Consider the following 22,936-nt stretch of genomic DNA (forward strand, 5'->3'; position numbering starts at 1 on the left):
AACGTATAAGATTATTAAGGGGCTGGACACGTTAGAGGCAGGAAACATGTTCCCAATGTTGGGGGAGTCCAGAACAAGGGGCCACAGTTTAAGAATAAGGGGTAGGCCATTTAGAACTGAGATGAGGAAAAACTTTTTCAGTCAGAGAGTTGTGAATCTGTGGGATTCTCTGCCTCAGAAGGCAGTGGAGGCCAATTCTCTGAATACATTCAAGAGAGAGCTGGATAGAGTTCTTAAGGATAGCGGAGTCAGGGGGTATGGGGAGAAGGCAGGAACGGGGTACTGATTGAGAATGATCAGCCATGATCACATTGAATGGCGGTACTGGCTCGAAGGGCCGAATGGCCTCCTCCTGCACCTATTGTCTATTGTTTACTGTCTCGATTTCTGATCTGTGTTCGAATTATCGGAGATCCGAAATACTTTTTGACCTTGACAATTGAATTCGCCGTTGATATTAAAAAAAGATGGCATCGCTTGCAAAGTTTAGCCACTCAAAACATTCTTATTCAAACCTAATCCAGCGGCACTCGGCCGGGTGAGATTTTTTAAAATCACTGTTAAGAACCTGACAAGGTTTGGCGGCCTTAATTTTTTTGCAACGGGCAAAATTTGGACTGAGAAGCCCATTTGGGTTTAATATCGAGCGTTCCAGTAACTTGCTAGAAACGAGCTGGCGACAGTGTGATTCCCGGTCAATGTACTAATTGCACCCTGGTCTGTTTGGTCGGCCCAGTCATGTTTTGGTGTTTATTCACAAAATGCTGGAGTAACTCAGCAGGTCAGGCAGCATCTCAGGAGAGAAGGAACGGGTGACGTTTCGGGTCGAGACCCTTCTTCAGACTGATCAGACATGTTATGGTGTTAATCTGTTCTTCTTTGGACCTTGGTCGCCTTTGCTCTCTGAATCTCGATATTAAACCCAAACGGCTCTCTGAATCTTGATGCAAGGCTCGTGTATTTCGGTGTGGCCTTCAACCTGTAATGTGCTCTTTATTTGAAATTCAAATCAAAAGTTTAAAAAAAAAATCAAACCAACTCGATTTGGGAAGCTCAAATCGGCCTTGCACAGAGAACCTGCTATTTGATCGACGCCATTTATCAGACGGACAATGTAATCTCAATCGGCATTTCATTCCGCGGGGTTACTAAACAACAATAATCTATTTCATGAGGGTCTCGACCCGAAACGTCACCCGTTCCTTCGCTCCAGAGATGCTGCCTGTCCCGCTGGTTTAAACCAACATCTATCTGCAGCCTCCTTCCTACACAAGAATCTATTTCATTTGCTATCATCCCGTGCTCACACGCCGATCGAAATCCACTAGGATCACCAGACGAAAGGCGAACCACTAAATCTGGAATGGGCACATGAATAGAACTGAAACAAACTTGTTCCTCTGAGAATGGGTTGAAATTTGACCACGCGGCCGTGCTTTTCATTAAGTTAAAACTATTTGCAAAGTTGGCAACCTGAACCTATGTTTTTAAATTGTCATGAATTTTACAGAAATACACATATCAGAAGAGAGAAAAAAAATCACACTTCAGGCGTTGAAATTCCGCCGTCTATGAATGATTGGAGTGTTAACAACTGATGATTTCGTACTGGTAACTTAAAACGACGTAGCTGCCAAGCAATCTTCGCTCTCATTGAAATCCCCATAAACCACAGTTAAATGTTTGTTTTTTTTTTAATGCGAATTAGTGTAACGTGAAAAAGCCAATGTTGCTCCTGTTTCATATCTTCACTTTTCCACCGTGCACTATTTCGTTGTTTGAGTCGCAACGAGAGGTTGTTTTGATGTGTGGCGTTGCTCGAGTCCTCTGGAGGAATGGTCGCAGTGGGTGTTAGTGAAGCAGAGGCCAGAGGTCAGTCGTTGCAAAAGAGGCAGCGTCGGTCTGCAGACAGTGGCGAATAAGATGCACCTTGCCAGAAAATTAAACCGGCGTGCCAGAATCACCACTATTACCGGTTTCAATCCGCAATTTTCATTCAACCAGTAAAAAAAATTCGAAGGTGACGTTTTATTCTTGCCAGTTTAAAATATTTGTTGCCTCCATTTTAAGATTTTGATTGTTTTACAAAAAAAAAAAATCATTTATGTTCCTTTTAGCCTTGCTACAAAGGTTAGCAAACCCTTAACAGCGTCAACGCAAAACAATTATTGAAAATAGGCAGAAGAGTAATTTACAGTATTGTGCTTTCGAGGATAAAACTGGGCAATTGAAATAATTGGTATATATCATTGTTTTTAAGGCAGAATGTCACCACGCCTAAAATCTACACACTGGTGAATTTGTGGGATTGTTTCGCTCAACTCTGCAACAGGGAATGGTGATAAACTGTGAAACTGTCCCTTTGAGTGTAAACTTTACCGTCTCAGCCGTGCCTCTTGTTTAAGATCAATACGAGCGCTTACTGTTGTAAGGATTTACACCTGCTGCTGACCAGGTAGCGGTGCAGAAACATCCTTTAAAAAACCCCTCACAATTACAGTGAGAGTGGGAGGCATTTTCAACACAGGTCAGAGTATAATTTGTTCCCGGCGTGGACATTGATTTATTGATGGTGAGGGGAATGGTTCGCTGGCCGGAGCAGTCATCAGATGTTATAAGAAGACAACTGCAGATGCTGGTACAAATCGAAGGTATTTATTCGCAAAATGCTGGAGTAACTCAGCAGGTCAGGCAGCATCTCGGGAGAGAAGGAATGGGTGACGTTTCGGGTCGAGACCCTTCTTCAGTCTGATGAAGGGTCTCGACCCGAAACGTCACCCATTCCTTCTCTCCCGAGATGCTGCCTGACCTGCTGAGTTACTCCAGCATTTTGTGAATAAATACCTTCGAGTCATCAGATGTTCCCCGATTGAAATCTATGTGACCCCAGACATCACAAATGTGACTGACTCCGACCCCGCCTTGTTTCAGAGCATTTGGGGGCAAGGAAATTATGTTACCTCCACAGCCCGTGATTTCATATTTTTAAATTTTTTTGTTTTGTTTTTTTGCAGCACCTAATTATTATTTTTTCTCTCTCTATCTTGTCAAGAAGAATCGTGTTGGTGGTTACATCGTGGCCAGAGTTACAACATTTTTATATCAAAAAATACTCTATTCAAGTAATAAATATTTACAAAACATCTTTTCAACAACCCCATCCGACATTTCCGGAGGTTACACGTTCAATACAGGTATTCATTTCCAAATTTTCACCGAAATTTACACAGAATCCCTTATTTGGATAAGAAGGGATTCACCACACCCTGCCCCCCATGTCCAGCAGTGGAAGGTCCCTAGACTGTGGTCCACCCTCACAGAGCCTTGGCACAACAACACCACTGGAAGGGAAATTTATACACACACACTAAAAACTTTTATTTTTTTCTCTCGTTTATTATATACTATGTTTACAGAATATCTATGTTCTGTTGTGCTGCTGCGAGTGAGAATTTCATTGTTCTATCTGGGACATCTGACAGTAAAACACCCTCGACTCTCTCTCTCTTCAAATTTTGTGCATAGAAAACTGGTGCCTTGAAAACCTGAGGCAGAATCTGATGCCTTGAAAACCTGAGGCAGAATCTGGTTAAAAAAAAAAACAGAGAAAAAATGTTAAAACAAATTTATTTTACCCGTATCGGAAAAGGGCAGTAAAATTAAAGAGAGCGCTGTGTGCTTCTTTAAAAGAAAACACAAGACAAAAAATATGATATTTAAGTTACTGCTCCATTTATAAGCAACGTCGCATGTTCAGCTAACCAGTTATTCATTTAAAGGCAGGTATTTGTGACAGGGAAGAGAACATAGTTTCTACATCTTACTTCTCGCCTTCCCGCCACGACAAACTGTCTAGAATTCGTCACCCAGTCACGAAGCACGACGTTTGGATTGGGATGAAATTTGTGTTCGTGAGCGTCGTCTTCCTTAAAGAAAAAAAAAAGAAAAAAAACCCCAAAGGAAATTAGCACCCACACAAAATAAATTAAACTATTTTCTGCGCCTATACTTGTAAAGCTCAATGCAGGAAAAATAACTGGGCGCTGGCAGATCTAACGCCAAATGCTTTGCACCGTCTCCTGTCTAAAAGCGGAATTTAGTCAAAAACCATGGACACTTGCAACTGGACTAAGATCCATTAACGTGGGGGATAGATACACCTTCGCGGAATATAAGATTCTTATTCTTCAGTCCTGTACAACATATATTTTCTCCAGTCTGTGTACAACGCCACAGTTTGTTTTTATCCCTTTAAACAAATTTCCTTGTTTCGCCCCGCCATCGTTTGGGTTAATTTAGTAAATCCGAACCATCTTGAAGCACAATACAATACAATACAATAGACCCGAAACGTCACCCATTCCTTCTCTTCCCGAGATGCTGCCTGACCTGCCGAGTTACTCCAGCATTTTGTGAATACATCGATTTGTACCAGCATCTGCAGTTATTTTCTTATACATCTTTATTGTCATTGTACAGGGGTACAACGAGATTGGGAATGCGCCTCCCATACGATGCAATAATTTAATTAATTTAAACAGCAAAAACCCAACGAAACAAATTGTAACTGTTTTGAGACAGAATAAAGTGCAAGTAGATCTGTGCCGGTTCACTGTGCGATGTGACCATCCGGCTCAGCAGGACCGATTCATAGCAGCTATGGCCCTGGGGATGAAGCTGTTCCTGAGTCTGGAGGTGCGGGCGTAGAAGGCCTTGTATCGTCTGCCCGATGGAAGGTGCCCAATCTCCAAGATATGGATTACCGACTAGACTGGGGCCTCCTGCACCAGTTTTGGTTCCATCTAGTTGGGATTTCTAATTTGCTGGTCCTAATCCTGATCCTAATTCTTCTTTTAATTTTAATTTTTGTTCGTTTCGCTCTTCCGGGGAATTGTTTAAATTTCTGTGAAGGCGAGGGCTGTGTATTGAAGCGGGAGCTTCGTTGCTACTTATCGCAACGTAGCAATTTGTTAGCGGTCATTACACGGGTTAATTCCTTTCCTCGACGCGCTTATGTTAAACAAAATTAAAACAAAACGCAGCAAATTCGTTTCGTCTTCGGGGTGTGATTTAAGAAAATAACTGCAGATGCTGGTACAAATCGAAGGTATTTATTCACAAAATGCTGGAGTAACTCAGCGGGTCAGGCAGCATCTCAGGAGAGAAGGAACGGGTGACGTTTCGGGTCGAGACCCTTCTTCAGGTGTGATTTAAAACGTTTTTTAAACAGTTTTTGAGATCGTTGTGGAAGGATGCAGATCCGGCATCGGTGGAGAAACTAGAGACACAGGGAACTGCAGATGCTGGGACCTTGAGAAAAAGCACAACGTGCTGGAGGAGTAAGGCAGCGTCTGTAGGGGGAACGGACAGGTGAGGTTTTCGAGTGGGACCCGTTCTCCGGTCTGTCCCCTCCTCTCCTCAGATGCTGCCTGACTCGTTGAGTTCCCCCAGCACCCTGTGCTTCGCTCAGTCGAGGTAACACTGTTCTCAACGTGTGTGTGCCTTTGTGCTAAATACACAGTGTTTCGTTCAGTGATTTGTGTGTGGCAATATTTCCCAATCACCACATCAATCCATAATTATCTTTTTTTTTTAAACTTGAGTATTTCATTCTCAAAGGTGCGCTGGTCAATATTTCATCAAAGGAATGATTTCACTTAAGGATTTTATAAGAAAATAACTGCAGATACTGGTACAAATCGAAGGTATTTATTTCACAAAAAGCTGGAGTAACTCAGCAGGTCAGGCAGCATCTCAGGAGAGAAGGAATGACTTAAGGACTTGTTTGTTACAATGCACACCAAGTCCCAATTTCAACGTTACTGCATCTTCTAAACCTTTTCCTTTTACAATTAAATTTAGGGATATCTGTGCAAAGCCCTATAAAGAATAAAGACTTGAATTTTATGCTGCCTGACTTGTAGAGTTACTCCAGCATTTTGTGAATAAATACCTTCGATTTGTACCAGCATCTGCAGTTATTTTCTTATAAGACTTGAATTGAAGTAATTCTGATCTCAGTGTAAGGACATTTCAATAAATTATTCTTGACAGGTATAATCTTGGAAATTAGGATCAGCACAGCTAAGTTCCATCAGAAATGTGATAATAATCAAATTATTTTTTCAGTACATTGAATGAGGGTTAATTCTGTGAAAACAACCTTCAATTTTTTTTCCTATCACATTGCTATTTTTTCCAATCTCCATCCAGGTGAGAGTGCAAATTGGAGTTTACTTTAATGTTTCAAGCGATAGGACAGATTTGGAGGGAAATGGACCAAACGCAGGCAATAGACAATAGACAATAGGTGCAGGAGGAGGCCATTCGGTCCTTCGAGCCAGCACCGCCATTCATTGTGATCATGGCTGATCATTCTCAATCAGTACCCCGTTCCTGCCTTCTCCCCGTACCCCCTGACTCCGCTATCCTTAAGAGCTCTATCTAGCTCTCTCTTGAATGCATTCAGAGAATTGGCCTCCACTGCCTTCTGAGGCAGAGAATGCCGCAGATTCACAACTCTCTGACTAGGTTGGCTGGCATAGGCAAGTTGGGCTGAAGGGCCTGCCTCCACACTGTATCACTCTCTGACTCTCTGACTCTATGAGATGGCACTTGACCACGGTGCATGATTATCTCCGTGATACATTGAGATCACCTGCTTGAATTTGGAGCATGGGACTCCAGTTGATGTACAACTCATTCGTGCATCCTACCCAGGAAGGTGAGCAACAAGATGCACATATCCTCCTCCCCCCCCCCCCCCCCCCCCCCCCCCCCCCCCCCCATATCTCTCCCAAAGACATGGAGAGGGTAGATAGTCCAAAACATTTTCCCAAGGCAGAAATGTCAAAGACTAAAGGGCATAGCTTTATGTGAGAGGGTCAAAGGATAAATGCCGGGAATGTTTTTTTACACAGAGGGTGGCGGGTACGTAGAACGTGCTGCCAGGGGTGGTGGTGGAAGACGATGCAACAGCGGCTTTTAAGAGGCTTTTAGATGAGTACGGATTTCATTGTTTCATCTCAGGACATATGACAATAAAACGCTCTTGACTCCCTCTAAGCTCTCTTGACTGTCGTGACACTTGGATTTTCAGGAAACCAAGGGAGATGGATCACACGCAGGCAGATGAGATTAGTTTAGCTTGGCATTATATTTGGCACAGACATCGTGGGCTGAAGATAGACACAAAATGCTGGATTAACTCAGCGAAACAACAGGCAGCATTCCTAGAGAGAAGGAACAGGTGACGTTTTTGGTCGAGACCCTTCTTCAGACTGAAAGTCACGGGAAAGGGAAACAAGACGATGATATGTAGAGTGATAGAACATAGAAACATAGAAAATAGGTGCAGGAGTAGGCCCTTCGAGCCTGCGCCGCCATTCAATATGATCGTGGCTGATCATCCAACTCAGTATCCCGTACCTGCCTTCTCTCCATACCCCCTGATCCCTTTAGCCACAAGGGCCACATCTAACTCCCTCTTAAATATAGCCAATGAACTGGCCTCAACTACCTTCTGTGGCAGAGAATTCCACAGATTCACCACTCTCTGTGTGAAAAAAAACATTCTCATCTCGGTCCTAAAAGACTTCCCCCTTATCTTTAAACTGTGACCCCTTGTTCTGGACTTCCCCAACATCGGGAACAATCTTCCTGCATCTAGCCTGTCCAACCCCTTAAGAATTTTGTAAGTTTCTATAAGATACTATAAGATAACAATGAATGAAAGATATGTTAAAAAGTAACGATGATAAAGGAAACAGGCCGTTGTTAGCTGAGGGCTGAAGTCTGTTCCTGTGCTGTTCCTCTCCCTTCAGGCAAAAGGTATCTTAGTGTGAAAACGTGCACTTCCAGATTCAGCGACAGTTTCTTCCCAGCTGTTATCAGGCAGCTGAACCATCCTTCCACAACCAGAGAGCAGTGCTGAGCAGCTCTCTATCTCACTGGTGACCCTCGGAATATCCTTGATTGGACATTGCTGGCTTTACCTTGCACTAAACGTTATTCCCTTATCATGTACGTATATACTATAAATGGCTCGATTATAATCATGTATTGTTGAGATAAATCACTTCAGGTAGCCCTGGCATTCCCCCTCTCTCTATCCCTCCCCCACCCAAGTTGCAGTAGCTTCTCGTTTTCACCCTACAAACAGCTAATAATGGCCTGTTTCCTTTATCATCGTTACTTTTTTGCGTATCTTTCATTCATTGTTCTTTATCTCTCCACATCACCATCTATGTATCTCGTTTCCCTTATCCACAACCAGTCTGAAGAAGGGTCTCGACTCGAAACGACACCCATTCCTATCCAGAGATGCTGCCTGTCCCACTGAGTTACTCCAGCTTTTTGTGTCTCTCTTCTGTTTCAACCAGCATCTGCAGTTCCTTCCTACACATCCTGTACATGGCCCCGAGGGTGTAGGTTAGTGCTAATGTACGGGGATCGCTGGTTGGCGCGGACTCGGTGGGCCAAAGGGCCTGTTTCCGCGCTGTATCTCTAAACTCTTAAAAAGTCTTCCCCTCTGGCAAGATCACATGCGCTCCGGATTTTCAGAGTTTTACAGGAATAGCCTGTACATGATTGTGGGATGTTGTAGAATTGTGGAAGTTGTTTGTGAATGGAAGTTCTGTCTGGCAGTTTCTGAGAAGGCTACCTTGGGCTTTCTTAGCTCAATTTGCTCCATTCCTAAATGGAAGAATACAATTACCAATGAAAACCGATGAATTATCATGTAAAACGCAAATGCTGCTAGATGTCAGCGGGAACAATGCTAGCCCAGTGAACATGCCCCCAAACTGGCTCTGCCAGAATCCATACATGTTGGGTTAATAGTATTTTTGCAGTTTAGTTTAGCTTAGAGATACAGCACGGAAACAGGTCCTTCGGCCCACCAAGTCCGTGCTGACCAGCGATCCCCGCACATTAACACTATCCTACACATACTAGGGACATTTTACACTTATACCAAGCCAATTAATCTACAAACCTGTCCGTCTTTGGAGTGTGGGAGGAAACCAAAGATCCCGGAAAAAACCCGCGCAGGTCACGGGGAGAACGTACAAACCCCGTACAGACAGCACCCGTAGTCGGGATCGAACCCGGATCTCCGCCACTGAAAGCGCTGTAAGGCAGCAACTCTACCGCTGCGCCACCGTGCCACCCTATTCTATACATCCTTGAGTGTAAGGAGACACTGGTGGTTGCAACCAAGAGGGGGCAGTGACTTTTCTGATTAGGTTATGTTCTTAGTTACTGGCTCCTTTCCTGTAAGGGAATGTTAAGGATTTGGTACAGCTGATCTGGGTTTTCAGATAGAAAAGTAAGAGTCCAAAGGAATTTACCTTTGTTGAATCTACAACTTGCTTACGGCTTGAAGAATTGTTATTTCATTATGATATTGAAAATGCTATTTGTGCAGATATATGTGTACACAGAGTACACCTTATTTATCAGTCTGAAGAAGGGTCTCGACCCGAAAAGTCACGCATTCCTTCTCTCCAGAGATGCTGCCTGTCCCGCTGAGTTACTCCAGCATTTTGTGTCTTCCTTCTATTTAAACCAGCATCTGCACTTCTTTCCTACACACCTTATTTACCTTTGTGACCGAAGGAACTGCAGATACCGTTCACACCGAACATAGAAGCATAGAAAAATAGGTGCAGGAGAAGGCCATTCGGCCCTTCGAGCCAGCACCACCATTCAATATATGGCTGATCATCTAACATCAAGACACAAGGTGCTGGAGTGACTCAGTGAGTCAGGCAGCATCTGTGGAGAAAAGGAATAAACGACGTCTATCAAAGTCATCAGGCTGATGAAGGGTTTCGATCCGAAACGGCGCCTATTCCTTTTCTCCAGAGATGTTGCCTGGATGTCAAAGGTTATGGGGAGAAAGCAGGAGAATGGGGTTGGGAGGGAGAGATAGATCAGCCGTGATTGAATGGTGGAGTGGGCTTGATGGGCCGAATGGCCTAATTCTACTCCTATCACATATGATCTTATGGCTTTACGACCCGCTGAGTTACTCCAGCATTTTGTGTCTACCTTATTTACCTTGTATCTAAAATACCAAGCAAGTCATATGACATTGCAATAGGCAGTTTCCAAGTCCTGGAGCCTGAATTATAATGATAATAAATCTCGGCGACATTACACTGTAAGGCTGACAGCTTCTGACATCAGCACATGTGCAGTTAGATGCAGTCGGGGTGGTGTCGGTAATAACGTTCCACTTAAAAAAAGCATAAAGTGCTGGAGTAATTCAGCGGGTCAGGCAGCATCTCTGGAGGACATGGAGCATGGGACATGGAACAGGCAGCATCTCTGAAGAACCTCTCCATGTTCTCCACAGATGCCGCCTGACCCGCTGAGTTATCCTCCCAGCACTTTGTGTCTTTTTTTTTGTAAACCAGCACCTGCGGTTCCTTGTATCCGTACAGTTTCACTTGGTAGACTGTTCCAATCATTTTGCCGCCACATTGGTGATTGGACAGGAAGTGGCAATTTATAAATTCATAAGTTATAGGAGCAGAATTAAACCATTCGGCTCATCAAGTCCACTCTGCCATTCAATCATGGCCGATCTAGCTTTCCTTCCTCAACCCCATTCTCCTGAATTTGTCAATCTCCACATTAAAAATATCCATTCACGGTCCCCACAGCTTTCTGTGGCAATGATTTTTAGATTTAGATTTAGTAGATTTAGAGATACAGCGCGGGGACAGGCCCTTCGGCCCACCGGGTCCGTGCCGCCCCAGCGATCCCTGTCCTACACACTATCCTACACACACTAAGGACAATTTTTTACATTTCCCGAGCCAATTAACCTACATACCTGCACGTCTTTGGAGTGTGGGAGGAAACCGAAGATCTCGGAGAAAACCCACGCAGGTCACGGGGAGAACGTACAAACTCCGTACAGACGGCGCCCGTAGTCAGGATCGAACCTGAGTCTCCGGCGCTTCATTCGCTGTAAGGCAGCAACTCTACCGCTGCGCCACCGTGCCGCCCTTCGGTGGATTCACCACCCGCTGACTAAAGAAATTTCTCCTCATCTCCTTTCTACTCCTTTTATTCTGAGGCTGTGGCCTCTGGTCCTAGACTCTCCCACTAGTGGAAACATCCTCTCCACATCCACTCTATCCAAGCCTTTCACTATTAGGTAAATTTCAATGAGGTCCCCCCTCATCAATAGACAATAGACAATAGGTGCAGGAGGAGACCATTCGGCCCTTCGAGCCAGCACCGCCATTCAATGTGATCATGGCTGATCATTCTCAATCAGTACCCCGTTCCTGCCTTCTCCCCATACCCCCTCCTTAAGAGCTCTATCTAGCTCTCTCTTGAATGCATTCAGAGAATTGGCCTCCACTGCCTTCTGAGGCAGAGAATTCCACAGATTCACAACTCTGACTGAAAAAGTTTTTCCTCATCTCAGTTCTAAATGGCCTACCCCTTATTCTTACACTGTGGCCCCTTGTTCTGGACTCCCCCAACATTGGGAACATGTTTCCTGCCTCTAACGTGTCCAACCCCTTAATAATCTTATATGTTTCAATAAGATCCCCTCTCATCCTAAATTCCAGTGTATACAAGCCTAGTCGCTCCAGCCTTTCAACATATGACAGTCCCGCCATTCCGGGAATTAACCTAGTAAACCTAGTAAAGTTAACCTAGTAAATATCCTTGTAAACACCAGTGAGTACAGGCCCAATCTATTGTTGTTTTTATTGTCACCATTATCCTAATATTAACCATTAAAATATTAATCCTTGTGTAATCAGGAATTACTGTCATTAATAACATTCTAATTCATAATTACTCTGGAAGAATTTGACTCTGAAAATATGAATTTTGTACATAGGGAAATCCCTCACTCAAGAATAACATTTACAAAATCTATGGTTTAACATTGCAGAAATATTTCTAAGTCATTGAAAAGTTTGTTTATGACATTTCAACTTCCATGTTAATCTTGTATGTACCTAGACACCGAATGAAAGCGGGCAATGACGTACTCTCACTTAAATTACAACCCCACTTCATCTGCTCCAAACATTTAAAAACGTTAATGAACCAGATTTTGCAGTGTTTAATGTTAATGAAATCGCTCAGGTTCAGTTTCACGACATGGCAAAAATGACACCAATTTCCAAAGAATTTGTGTCAAGTTAGTATAGCAATGACGCTATGGTTTTTCGCAGATTTATTTTGTGATTCATACCCAGTTTAGTCTTAATAAAAAAAAACTCAGTGATCTGACAAGAACTTCTACAAACTTTGCTCCTAAAGTGTTCTGCTTTGTTGCTTAAGGTTTATACGTGCTTTTAATGGCAGTTTAATCTATAATCAAGCACCCAGCTGTCGCACACAGTCGCCTCCTCAGGTGTTTGCAGTGCATGTTTGCCTTACCTTGAGCACTGGTTGCACTTCTGATATCTTTGCTTCTGGTCACCACTCTGCAGAAAAAGACACGCTTTATGTTGAGGAGACTGAAAGGCCTTTTGTGGGAGACACTTTCTTTCATTTTGACGATTTCAAAACTGTGCTTTTAAAACAGCAATTTTAACATTTAGTAATAGTATCAGTATTAGTAACGGTGGCGTGGCGGTAGAGTTGAGGCCTCACAGCGCCAGAGACCCGGGTTCGATACTGACTGCAGGCGCTGTAAGGAGTTTGTACAACTAGACCAAGAGGACCCGTTGGGCCCAAACCTCTCCTGCATTGGTGCAGCACCCTCTCCTCTTCCTCCTCCACCACCCCCTCCTCCTCCTCCTCCCTCCCCCTACCCCCCTTCCCCTCCCTCACCCTACCTCCCCCGTCCTCCCCGTGACCCGCATGAGTTTTCTCCGGGTGCTCCGGTTTCCCCCCACACTCCAAAGACGTGCGTGCAGGTTTACAGGTTAATTGGCTTCTGTAAAATTGCAAATTGTCACAAAGTGTGTGTGTGTGGGATAGTGTTAGTGTGTGGGAATCACCGGTCGGCGTGGACTCGGTGGGCCGAAGGGCCTCTTTCAGCGCTGTTTCTCTAAACTAAACCAGTTGTGATTTTTAATGTTTATACTGCGGTTTCTATTTTTTAAAAAATTTCAGATTTAAAACAATTAATTGGGTAAGGTGCTTTTCACTTCCTGGTTTGCAGGAGGAATTCTTCACTGTGAGCGGTTGCCCAGTCTGTTTGATGACATGAATTTACTTGATAAAATCTGTCTGCACAATACTTGAGATCTTGCAGAGCTGGTAACAACCAGGCACAATGAGATCTCCTGAGCAAAGCCACCACTGAGACTTTAACCTTTCTCTCCCTCACTCTCACTCTAATTCCTCTACCAGTTTCACTGCCCTCCTGATTAATTTTACTGTTTGCCTGCCTCCTTGTCACTTTCCCCTCATCCAACAATGAACCATTCCACACATACTTGATGAGCATCTGATTTGATCTGTCCTTTTCACACCTTGTACCCTTCCGAATCTCTCGTTTCCCTCTCCCCTGACTCTCAGTCGAAAGAAGAGTCTTGACCTGAAACATCACCTGTTCGTTCTCTCCGGTGATGCTACCCGTCCCGCTGAGTTACTCCAGCATTAGCATTTTGTGACTATCTTCAGTGTAGGGGCGGCACGGTAGCGCAGCGGTAGAGTTGCTGCTTTACAGCGAATGCAGCGCCGGAGACTCAGGTTCGATCCTGACTACGGGTGCTTTGCCACGTGTGTAATCTGTACCCTTCTGGGGGTGAGCAGCCATTGTTGAAGGAGCCGTTAATATCTCAGCTCCATTGCAAGAACAGAGAGGAACTGAAATCTATCTATCTATCTATATACTAAAACTCTCCTTTGTTCCTGAACTACAGCCAAAATGGTACATGATAGTGCGACAATTTTAGGCCCATCTTACTCACCTTCGTCCCTTTGGTACTAATGGAAGAAGTTTAGTTGAAATCGGTGTTATATTTTTAGTTACTCACATTTTAAAGTTTAAATCTATCTCTGAGGGAGGGAGGATAAGGGGGGTGGAGGGGAAGGAGGGAGAGGAGGGGAGAGGGAGGATAAAGGGGATGGAGTGGGAGGGGAGGGGGGTAGGGGAGGAGGAGGAGAGGGGAGGATAAAGGGGATGGAGTGGGGAAGGAGTGGGGAGGGGGAGGGGGTGAGGGGGAGGTAGGGTGAGGGAGGGGAAGGGGGGTAGGGGGAGGGAGGAGGAGGAGGAGGGGGTGGTGGAGGAGGAAGAGGAGAGGGTGCTGCACCAATGCAGGAGAGGTTTGGGCCCAACGGGTCCTCTTGGTCTAGTTGTATTTAATTTATTGCAAGTAAACACAAAGCCTGTAGGAAGGAACTGCAGATGCTGGTTTACACTGTAGATAGACACAAAATGCTGGAGTTACTCAGCGGGTCAGGCAGCATCTCTGGAGAACGCTCCAGAGGGTCTGAAGCAGATTCTCGACCCGAAAAGTCACCTATTCTTTTTCCCCAGAGATGCTGCCTGACCCGTTCAGTTTTACTCCAGCATTTTGTGTCTATCTGATTTCTAACATATGTGATTTTATTCCCCACTACAAAAAAAGTAGAAAGGAATTATTTTCACTTCAATTTACTCAATTTAAATTTACCTCATCTCTGTTTGTTAACGATAATTCTATTAGATATAAAACTTTAGGATACTACTGGGATTCAGGGCGGCACAGTGGCGCAGCGGTAGAGTTGCTGCCTTACAGCGCTTACGGCACCAGACACCCGGGTTCAATCCTGGTTACAGGTGCTGTCCGTACGGAGTTTGTACGTTCTCCCTGTGACTGCGTGGGTTTTCTCTGTAATCTTCGATTTCCTCCCACACTCCAAAGACGTACAGGTTTGTAGGTTAATTGGCTTGTTATAAATGTAAAAGTTGTCCCTAGTGTGTGTAGGCATAGTGTTAATGTACCGGGCTTACTGGTCAGTGCGGACACGGTGGGCCGAATGTCCTGTTTCCGCACTATATCTCTGTGGTCTACAGTATTCTCCATCCTAAATAGTGGACAAAACCATTTGTTCTTTTTATCTAGCTTTCAGCTTGGTAACAATTGGCTTGTTAAAATATGTTAAAGTAACATATTTAATTGTTCAGCATATATCTAATGTGTTTAATGACTTATTGGGTTATGTGGTGATGTAGGATTTTGTATCGGAGTGAATAGGATGGCACAGTGACATAGCAGAGTTTGTCTGTACGGAGTTTGCACGTTCTCCCAGTGACCGCGTGGGTTTTCTCTGGGTGCTCCGGTTTCCTCCCACATTCCAAAGGCGTGCAGGTTTGTTGGTTAATCAGCTTCTGTAAATTGTCCCTCGACTGATAGATGGAACTAGTGTACGGGTGGTCGCTGGTTGTTGTTGAGTCGGTGGACCGAAGGGCCTGTTTCCATGCTTTATCTCTAAACTAAACTCAACTAAGATCTCTGGATAGATGAAAAGAAGTATAACCTTCTTCAGGAGGGTATCGGCCCGAAGGGTCTCGGCCCGAAACATCACCCATTTGTTCCATCCAGGGATGCCGCCTGTCCCACTGAGTTACTCCAGCATTTTGTGTCTATCTTCGGTGTAAACCAGCATCTGCAGTTCCTTCTTTACTAATACTAAAATAAACAATAGGCAGCTTCCTTAAAGACCCAAGAACCAGGCACATGCGGGAAAGAAGGAAAGGCATTCTGAAACCTTAAGAATGCAGGTATTTTCATTGTTTACGCAAACTGTAAAAGTAGATGGCAAAAAGCCCTTCCTTCCCCTTCCAGAAACTTCCCTCAGTTGCGCATGCACCAGATGGTCAGTGCTTGCGACAGGAGATGGTGCATATTGAGACGCCACACCGCATTCAGTTTTGTTATGCTGCATTTGCGTCCAACTTAGAAGAACGTAAGAAGTAGCTGCTTTTGTGTGAATTGTTGAGGTGTTGGTTGGTGTTTATTTATTGGGAATCTCCTGTCCAAGAGCTGGATGCTTGTTATTGAGGCTGTGGTGTCGTGCATGATACATATTTTCAAACATATGTCAAAAACTATTCTTACAAATCTTCACCTTTGTATTGATATAACATGCCGGCTGTTCTACTACGACCCTGAATTAAATATCTCTTTCAAATGTTTATCTCATCTGCTTTATTCACATATTGACGTTTCATAGGGACTTGATGCAGAGTTAGTATCAATAGGCCCACTTCATTTCACGCCATACCTCAGAACTACGTTATGCTTTCTTCAATTTATCCCAAGAACAGAGTGGCACAGCAATAGAGTGTTGTACTTTGTGGTCCGGTATCTGTTATACCTTTGTTATGACTCTGGACGGACCACAAGTACACGTGTTTAAAAGGTTTGAAAGCTGGAGCTTAAATCCAGGCTGTTTATTTCACGGCCACCTGGAACCAGAGTGCCCACCAATATCACGTCATTCTCTTATATACACGTTGCTACGCGGGCAAACAAAGTAGTCCTTGTGATACAACATAGAAACATAGAAAATAGGTGCAGGAGTAGGCCATTCAGCCCTTCGAGCCTGCACCGCCATTCAATATGATCATGGCTGATCATCCAGTTCAGTAACCTGTACCTGCCATCTCTCCATACCCCCTGATCCCTTTAGCCACAAGGGCCACATCTAACTCCCTCTTAAATATAGCCAATGGACTGGCTTCAACTACCTTCTGTGGCAGAGAATTCCACAGACTCACCACTCTCTGTGTGAAGAAATGTTTTCGCATCTCGGTCCTAAAAGACTTCCCCCTTATCCTTAAGCTGTGACCCCTGGTTCTGGACTTCCCCAACATCGGGAACAATCTTCCCGCATCTAGCCTCTCCAACCCCTTAAGAATTTTATATGTTTCAATAAGATCCCCCCTCAAGTCTTCTAAATTCCAGCGAGTACAAGCCTAGTCTATCCAGTCTTTCTTCATATGAAAGTCCTGCCATCCCAGGGCAAAGTAGTCCTTGCAATATCACAACATAGAGTTGCTGCCTTACAGGACAGTGGCAGAGCACTCTGAGCACCGGTTCCCCTCAGGGCTGTGTCCTGAGTCCACTGCTGTTTACCCTGATGACCCACGACTGTTGCGCCAGGTTCAAGTACAAACCACACCATGAAGTATGAGGATGACACAGCAGTGGTGGGGCTTATCCGGGACGACAATGAACTGGCTCACAGGGAGGAGGTGAAACGACTGGTGCAACACGAGCAATCTGGTCCTGAATGTCGACAAAATAACGGAGATCATCGTTGACTTCAGGAGAAACCGGCGCAGGCGCACACCGCTCCACATCAGTGACACTGCTGTGGGGGTAGTCAGTAGCACTAAGTTCCTGGGGGATGCAGCTCACAGACAGTCTGACCTGGTCCCTAAACATTGCATCTCTAGTCAAGAGAGCCCAGCAGCGTTTGCACTTTCTGCGCCGGGTGAGAAGAGCACACCTCCCCCATCCCATCCTCACCACTTTCTCCAGGGGCACTGTAGAGAGCGTACTGACCAGCTGCATCTCTGTCTGGGTCTGGGGACTGCAAAGCCTCAGACTGGAAGTCCGTGCGGAGAGTGGTGAGGACGGCTGAGAAAATCATCGGGACTTGACTTCCTTCCATCCAGGACATCGCACACAAATGCTGCATGACCAAGGCCAAAAACATTGTTAAAGACCCCACCCAACCCCATCACGGACTGTTCATCCTGCTGCCCTCTTGTCAAAGGTACTGCAGAATACCGAGCAGAACAGCCAGGTTCTGCAATACCTTCTTCCCCCGAGCCATCAGACTCTTGAATTCGCAATAATACGCCGCCATTATTTTATGCGCGAGTCACTTTTCTTTTTTTTTTAATCAATTTTTATTATTTGGTGTTACATTAGGAGCCAGATGCAATGGAATTTCATTCAAATATGCGCTCATCTGGTGTATAGTTTTGAATGACAATAAAGTTATATATTCATCCATTCATATTCCTTCAGAGACACAGGTTCGATCCTCACTGCGGATGCTGTCCAGAAGAGTTTACGTGAATGATTCCAGGAATGATTGGGTTAACATATGATGAGCATGTCGGCACTAGGCCTGTACTCGCTGGAGTTTAGAGGAATCATATCATATCATCATATATATACAGCCGGAAACAGGCCTTTTCGGCCCTCCAAGTCCGTGCCGCCCAGCGATCCCCGTACATTAACACTATCCTACACCCACTAGGGACAATTTTTTATTTTTTTTTACATTTACCCAGCCAATTAACCTACATACCTGTACGTCTTTGGAGTGTGGGAGGAAACCGAAGATCTCGGAGAAAACCCACGTAGGTCACGGGGAGAACGTACAAACTCCTTACAGTGCAGCACCCGTAGTCAGGATCGAACCTGAGTCTCCGGCGCTGCATTCGCTATAAAGCAGCAACTCTACCGCTGCGCTACCGTGCCACCCATGAGGGGGAACCTCATTGAAACTGGTGAAAGGGTTGGATAGTGTGGATGTGGAGTAGATGTTTCCACCAGCAGGAGAGTCTAGGACTAGAGGTCTTCTGAATGAAAGGACATTCCTTTAGGAAGGAGATGAGGAGGAATTTCTTTAGTCAGAGGGTGGTGAATCTGTGGAATTTGTTGCCACAGACGGCTGTGGAGGCCAAGTCCATGGATATTTTTGAGGCAGTGCTAGATATTTACTTGATTAGTATGGTTGTCAGGGGTTATGGGGAGAAGGCAAGAGAATGGAGTTGAGGGGGAGAGTTAGATCAGCCATGATTGAATGACATAGACCCGATGGGCCGAATAGCCTAATTCTGCTCCTAACGCCTGTACAGACTTTGTACGTTCTCCTTTTGTCCACGTGTGTTTTCTCTGGGTGCTCCGGTTTCCTCCCACACTCCAAAGACGTGCAGGTTTGTGGGTTAATTGGACTTTTGTAAATTTGTCCCCAGTGCGTGGGATAGAACTGGTGTATGCGTGATCGTTGGTCGGCGCGGACTCGGTGGGCCGAAGGGCCTGCTTCCATGTTGTGTCTCGAAATAAAAACAAATGTAATGTTGATCGTTGTGGAAGTTGATCATTAATTCAGACCATGTGTCAACATCCAGTGGTATCGCTCACTTACATATTGAGGTGGTGTTAATGATTAAAAAGATGTGCATGAGAAACTATTCGGTGCTGGCTGTACGGAGTTTGGACGTTCTCCCCTTGACCTTTGACCGCGTGGTTTTCCCCGAGATCTTTAGTTGACTCGCACATTATGAAAACTTACAGGTTTGTAGGCTAATTGGCCCTAGTGTGTGCAGGGTAGTGTGAGCTGGTCAGTGTGGATTCGGTGGGCCGAAGGGCCTGTTTCCACACTGTATCTCTAAACTAAACCTAAATTATTCAAGGAAATCACCAAGATGGAAGACTAACATCGTGGAATTCTCTGCCTCAGAAGGCAGTGGAGGCCAATTCTCTGAATGCATTCAAGAGAGAGCTAGATAGAGCTCTTAAGGATAGCGGGTATGGGGAGAAGGCAGGAACGGGGTACTGATTGAGAATGATCAGCCATGATCACATTGAATGGCGGTGCTGGCTCGAAGGGCCAAATGGCCTCCTCCTGCACCTATTGTCTATTGTCTAACATGTATCAAGCATTGCAATTCCGTGATGTAACAGCACGACAGGATGGGAAGCAGAGAGCGACTGGAATTTTTACTGAGGCACGGCTTTTCATCTTTTTGATGTTAAATGGGTGACCTTGTGTGAAAAAGTATACGGTGTCATCAATATTAAATGTGCGTAGATGATCACACAGCCGATGATTAGAGACTGCCCACCAAGCCAATGGGAAATAGATGGGAAAGCAGACAGACTGTTCTAGGCAGCTGGAAAAGGGAGGATTTCGGAGACCATTTTAGCATTTCGCCTTTGCAGACATCATAGGCAAGAGATAAACCTGCTTATAAAAATCAGATCACCTCCTCTGTTGCACGGCAATTGAATATTGAATATTCCTTTGCCTGAAGTGCATAGTATAAATAGTGTGTGTAAAAAAAAAAAAGCACCCCCTCTGAATTATAAACCAAAACAAGCTGAATGCAGTGAAAAATATTCTGGATGATTTGGTAAATAAATTAATTGTCCATTGAAAGACCTCAGTAAGAGGAGCAAATTGTGGAAGGAAAGTCAATTTCAAATTATTAGTTCCATGGCCCAACGTTAATTATTAGAAATATACATATTGTACCATCTATGGTTAATATTAAAACGTTGGTAGAGATGCTGGCCTCCCAGCTCCAGCGATCCGGGTTCGAACCTGACTTCAGGTGCTGTCCCTGTGAAGTTTACGTATTCTCCCGGTGTCTGTGTGGGTTTCCTCCAGGTTTAGTTTCGTTTGGAGACACAGCGCGGAAACAGGCCCTTCGGCCGACCGAGTCCGCGCTGACCAGCGATCCCCGAACATTAACAATACCCTCAGTCTGAAGAAGGGTCTCGACCCGAAACGTCACCCATTCCTTCTCTCCTGAGATGCTGCCTGACCCGCCGAGTTACTCCAGCACTTTGTGAATAAATACCTTCGATTTGTTGTACCAGCATCTGCAGTTATTTTCTTACACTAACAATACCCTACACGCACTAGGGACAATTTACACTTCTACCAAGTATACAAACCCAAGCCAATTAACCTACAAACCTGCACGTCTTTGGAGTGTGGGAGGAAAGCGAAGATCTCGGAGAAAACCCACGCAGGTCACGGGGAGAACGTACAAACTCCGTACAGACAGCACCTGTAGCTGGGATCGAACCCGGGTCTCCGGCGCTACAAGCGCTGTAAGGCAGCAACTCTACCGCTGTGCCACCGCGCTGGTTGTCTGGTTTCCTCCCACATCCTAAAGATGTGCAGGCTTGTAGATTAATTGGTCTCTGTAAACACAAAACTGCCCAGATTGTGTGTAGGAAGTGGATGGGAGAATGGGATAACATGGAGCCAGCGTGAACAGGTCGTCGATGGGCGCCACGGACTCGGAGGGCCGAAGGGTCTGGTGCCATGCCGTATCCCTAAGCAGCTCTCTTTGAAAGTGCCACCAAAGGTATCAGAGCATGTAGCCCAAGAGTAGGTGAATCGAGATCCAGAGGACATAGGTTGAAGGTGAGGGGGGAAGAGATTTAATAGGAACCTGAAGGGTTACCTTTTTCACACAAAGGGTGGTGGGTGTATGGAACAAGCTGCCGGAGGAAGTAGTCGAGGCTGTGACTATCCCAGCGTTTAAGAAAAATGTAAACAGGTACATGGATAGGACAGGTTTGGAGGAATATGGACCAAACGCAGGCAGGTGGGACTAGTGTAGCTGGGACATGTTGGCCGGTGTGGGCAAGTTGTGCCAAAGTGCCTGTTTCCACACTCTATCACTCTGTGACTTTGACTCGTAAGTATTATATATGGACACAGAAAACGTACTGGTACTTGAAATACATTTGTACTTTCTCCAATGAACGAGTAAATGAAGTGAGCTCTTATCCCAATGGTAAAACTATGACATGGTGTGACTGTGTTTTATTTATAATGCTGTTAAAGTTTTTACAGTGGGCGGCGGTGCTGATGAGATTACACACATCGGCACCTGTTGTGAAACAGAGGGTTGCACAGTTACCGATGTACTAATAACTTGCATGTGAGTCAGTGTTTCTCTAAGTGTGGCATGTGACAGTACAGAAGAGCTCTGAATACATTTATTCATGCTTCGTGCAGTTATATTGCATATTTAATTTAGTTTAGTTTAGATATAAAGCTCCGAAACAGGCCCTTTGGCTCAACCTACCCTACCCCCTACAAACACCACTCAAACTACCCTACCCTACAAACACCACTCAAACTACGCTACCCTATCCTACAACAGAGAGTGGTGAGTCTGTGGAATTCTCTGCCACAGAAGGTAGTTGAGGCCAGTTCATTGGCTATATTTAAGAGGGAGTTAGATGTGGCCCTTGTGGCTAAAGGGATCAGGGGGTATGGAGAGAAGGCAGGTACAGGCTACTGAGTTGGATGATCAGCCATGATCATATTGAATGGCGGTGCAGGCTCGAAGGGCCGAATGGCCTACTCCTGCACCTATTTTCTATGTTTCTATGTTTCTACAACACTGGTAACACTGCCTGCCCTACAAACATCCTACACACACGAGGGGCAATTTACACTTATACCAAACCAATTAACCTACAAACCTGTACGTCTTTGGAGTGTGAGATCTCGGAGAAAACCCAGGCAGGTCATGGGGAGAACGTACAAACTCCGTACAGACAGACGGCGCCCGTAGTCGGGATCGAACCAGTCTCTCTGGCGCTGTAAGCGCTGTAAGGCAGCAACTCTACCGCTGTGCCACCGTGGCCATTCCCCTGTGTAACGTGCAACGGTTACAAGATAAATCAGCTTTCTGCTTTATCCTGTTAGTTCGTGTTATTAATTAAGGGAAGTATGCATAGCCACACTAGTTTTCTGAGGAGCAAAATAGTGCGTTTGCAGGTATGAAAATAAATCTATTAACTGCATTGAGCACCATTTGCAAAATGTGGCAAGCTTCGTATATAATTAAAAGCAAATTTAAGAAAACATACTGCATTAGAACGGAGATGAGGAAGAACTTTTTCAGTCAGAGAGTGGTGAAGGTGTGGAATTCTCTGCCTCAGAAGGCAGTGGAGGCCAGTTCGTTGGATGCTTTCAAGAGAGAGCTGGATAGAGCTCTTAAGGATAGCGGAGTGAGGGGGTATGGGGAGAAGGCAGGAACGGGGTACTGATTGAGAGTGATCAGCCATGATCGCATTGAATGGCGGTGCTGGCTCGAAGGGCTGAATGGCCTACTCCTGCACCTATTGTCTATTGTCTATTGTCTATTCGAGAATGGTGTCACGATACTCCATTGTAAGAGGAATGTAGGAACAGTGGCGCAGCGGTAGAGTTGCTGCCTTACAGTACCAGAGACCCAGGT

At 45.0% G+C, this 22,936-nt stretch overlaps 1 protein-coding gene across 5 annotated transcripts in view; it reads left to right on the plus strand.

Annotated features, from left to right (window-relative positions):
* LOC144612030 (ephrin type-A receptor 5-like) overlaps window positions 1–22,936 on the plus strand; it is a 317,322-nt gene that overhangs the window by 1,673 nt on the left and 292,713 nt on the right. The gene's annotated exons all lie outside the window — the stretch shown is intronic.

Source organism: Rhinoraja longicauda, chromosome 3 (assembly GCF_053455715.1).
Source record: "Rhinoraja longicauda isolate Sanriku21f chromosome 3, sRhiLon1.1, whole genome shotgun sequence".
Taxonomy (NCBI): domain Eukaryota; kingdom Metazoa; phylum Chordata; class Chondrichthyes; order Rajiformes; family Arhynchobatidae; genus Rhinoraja; species Rhinoraja longicauda.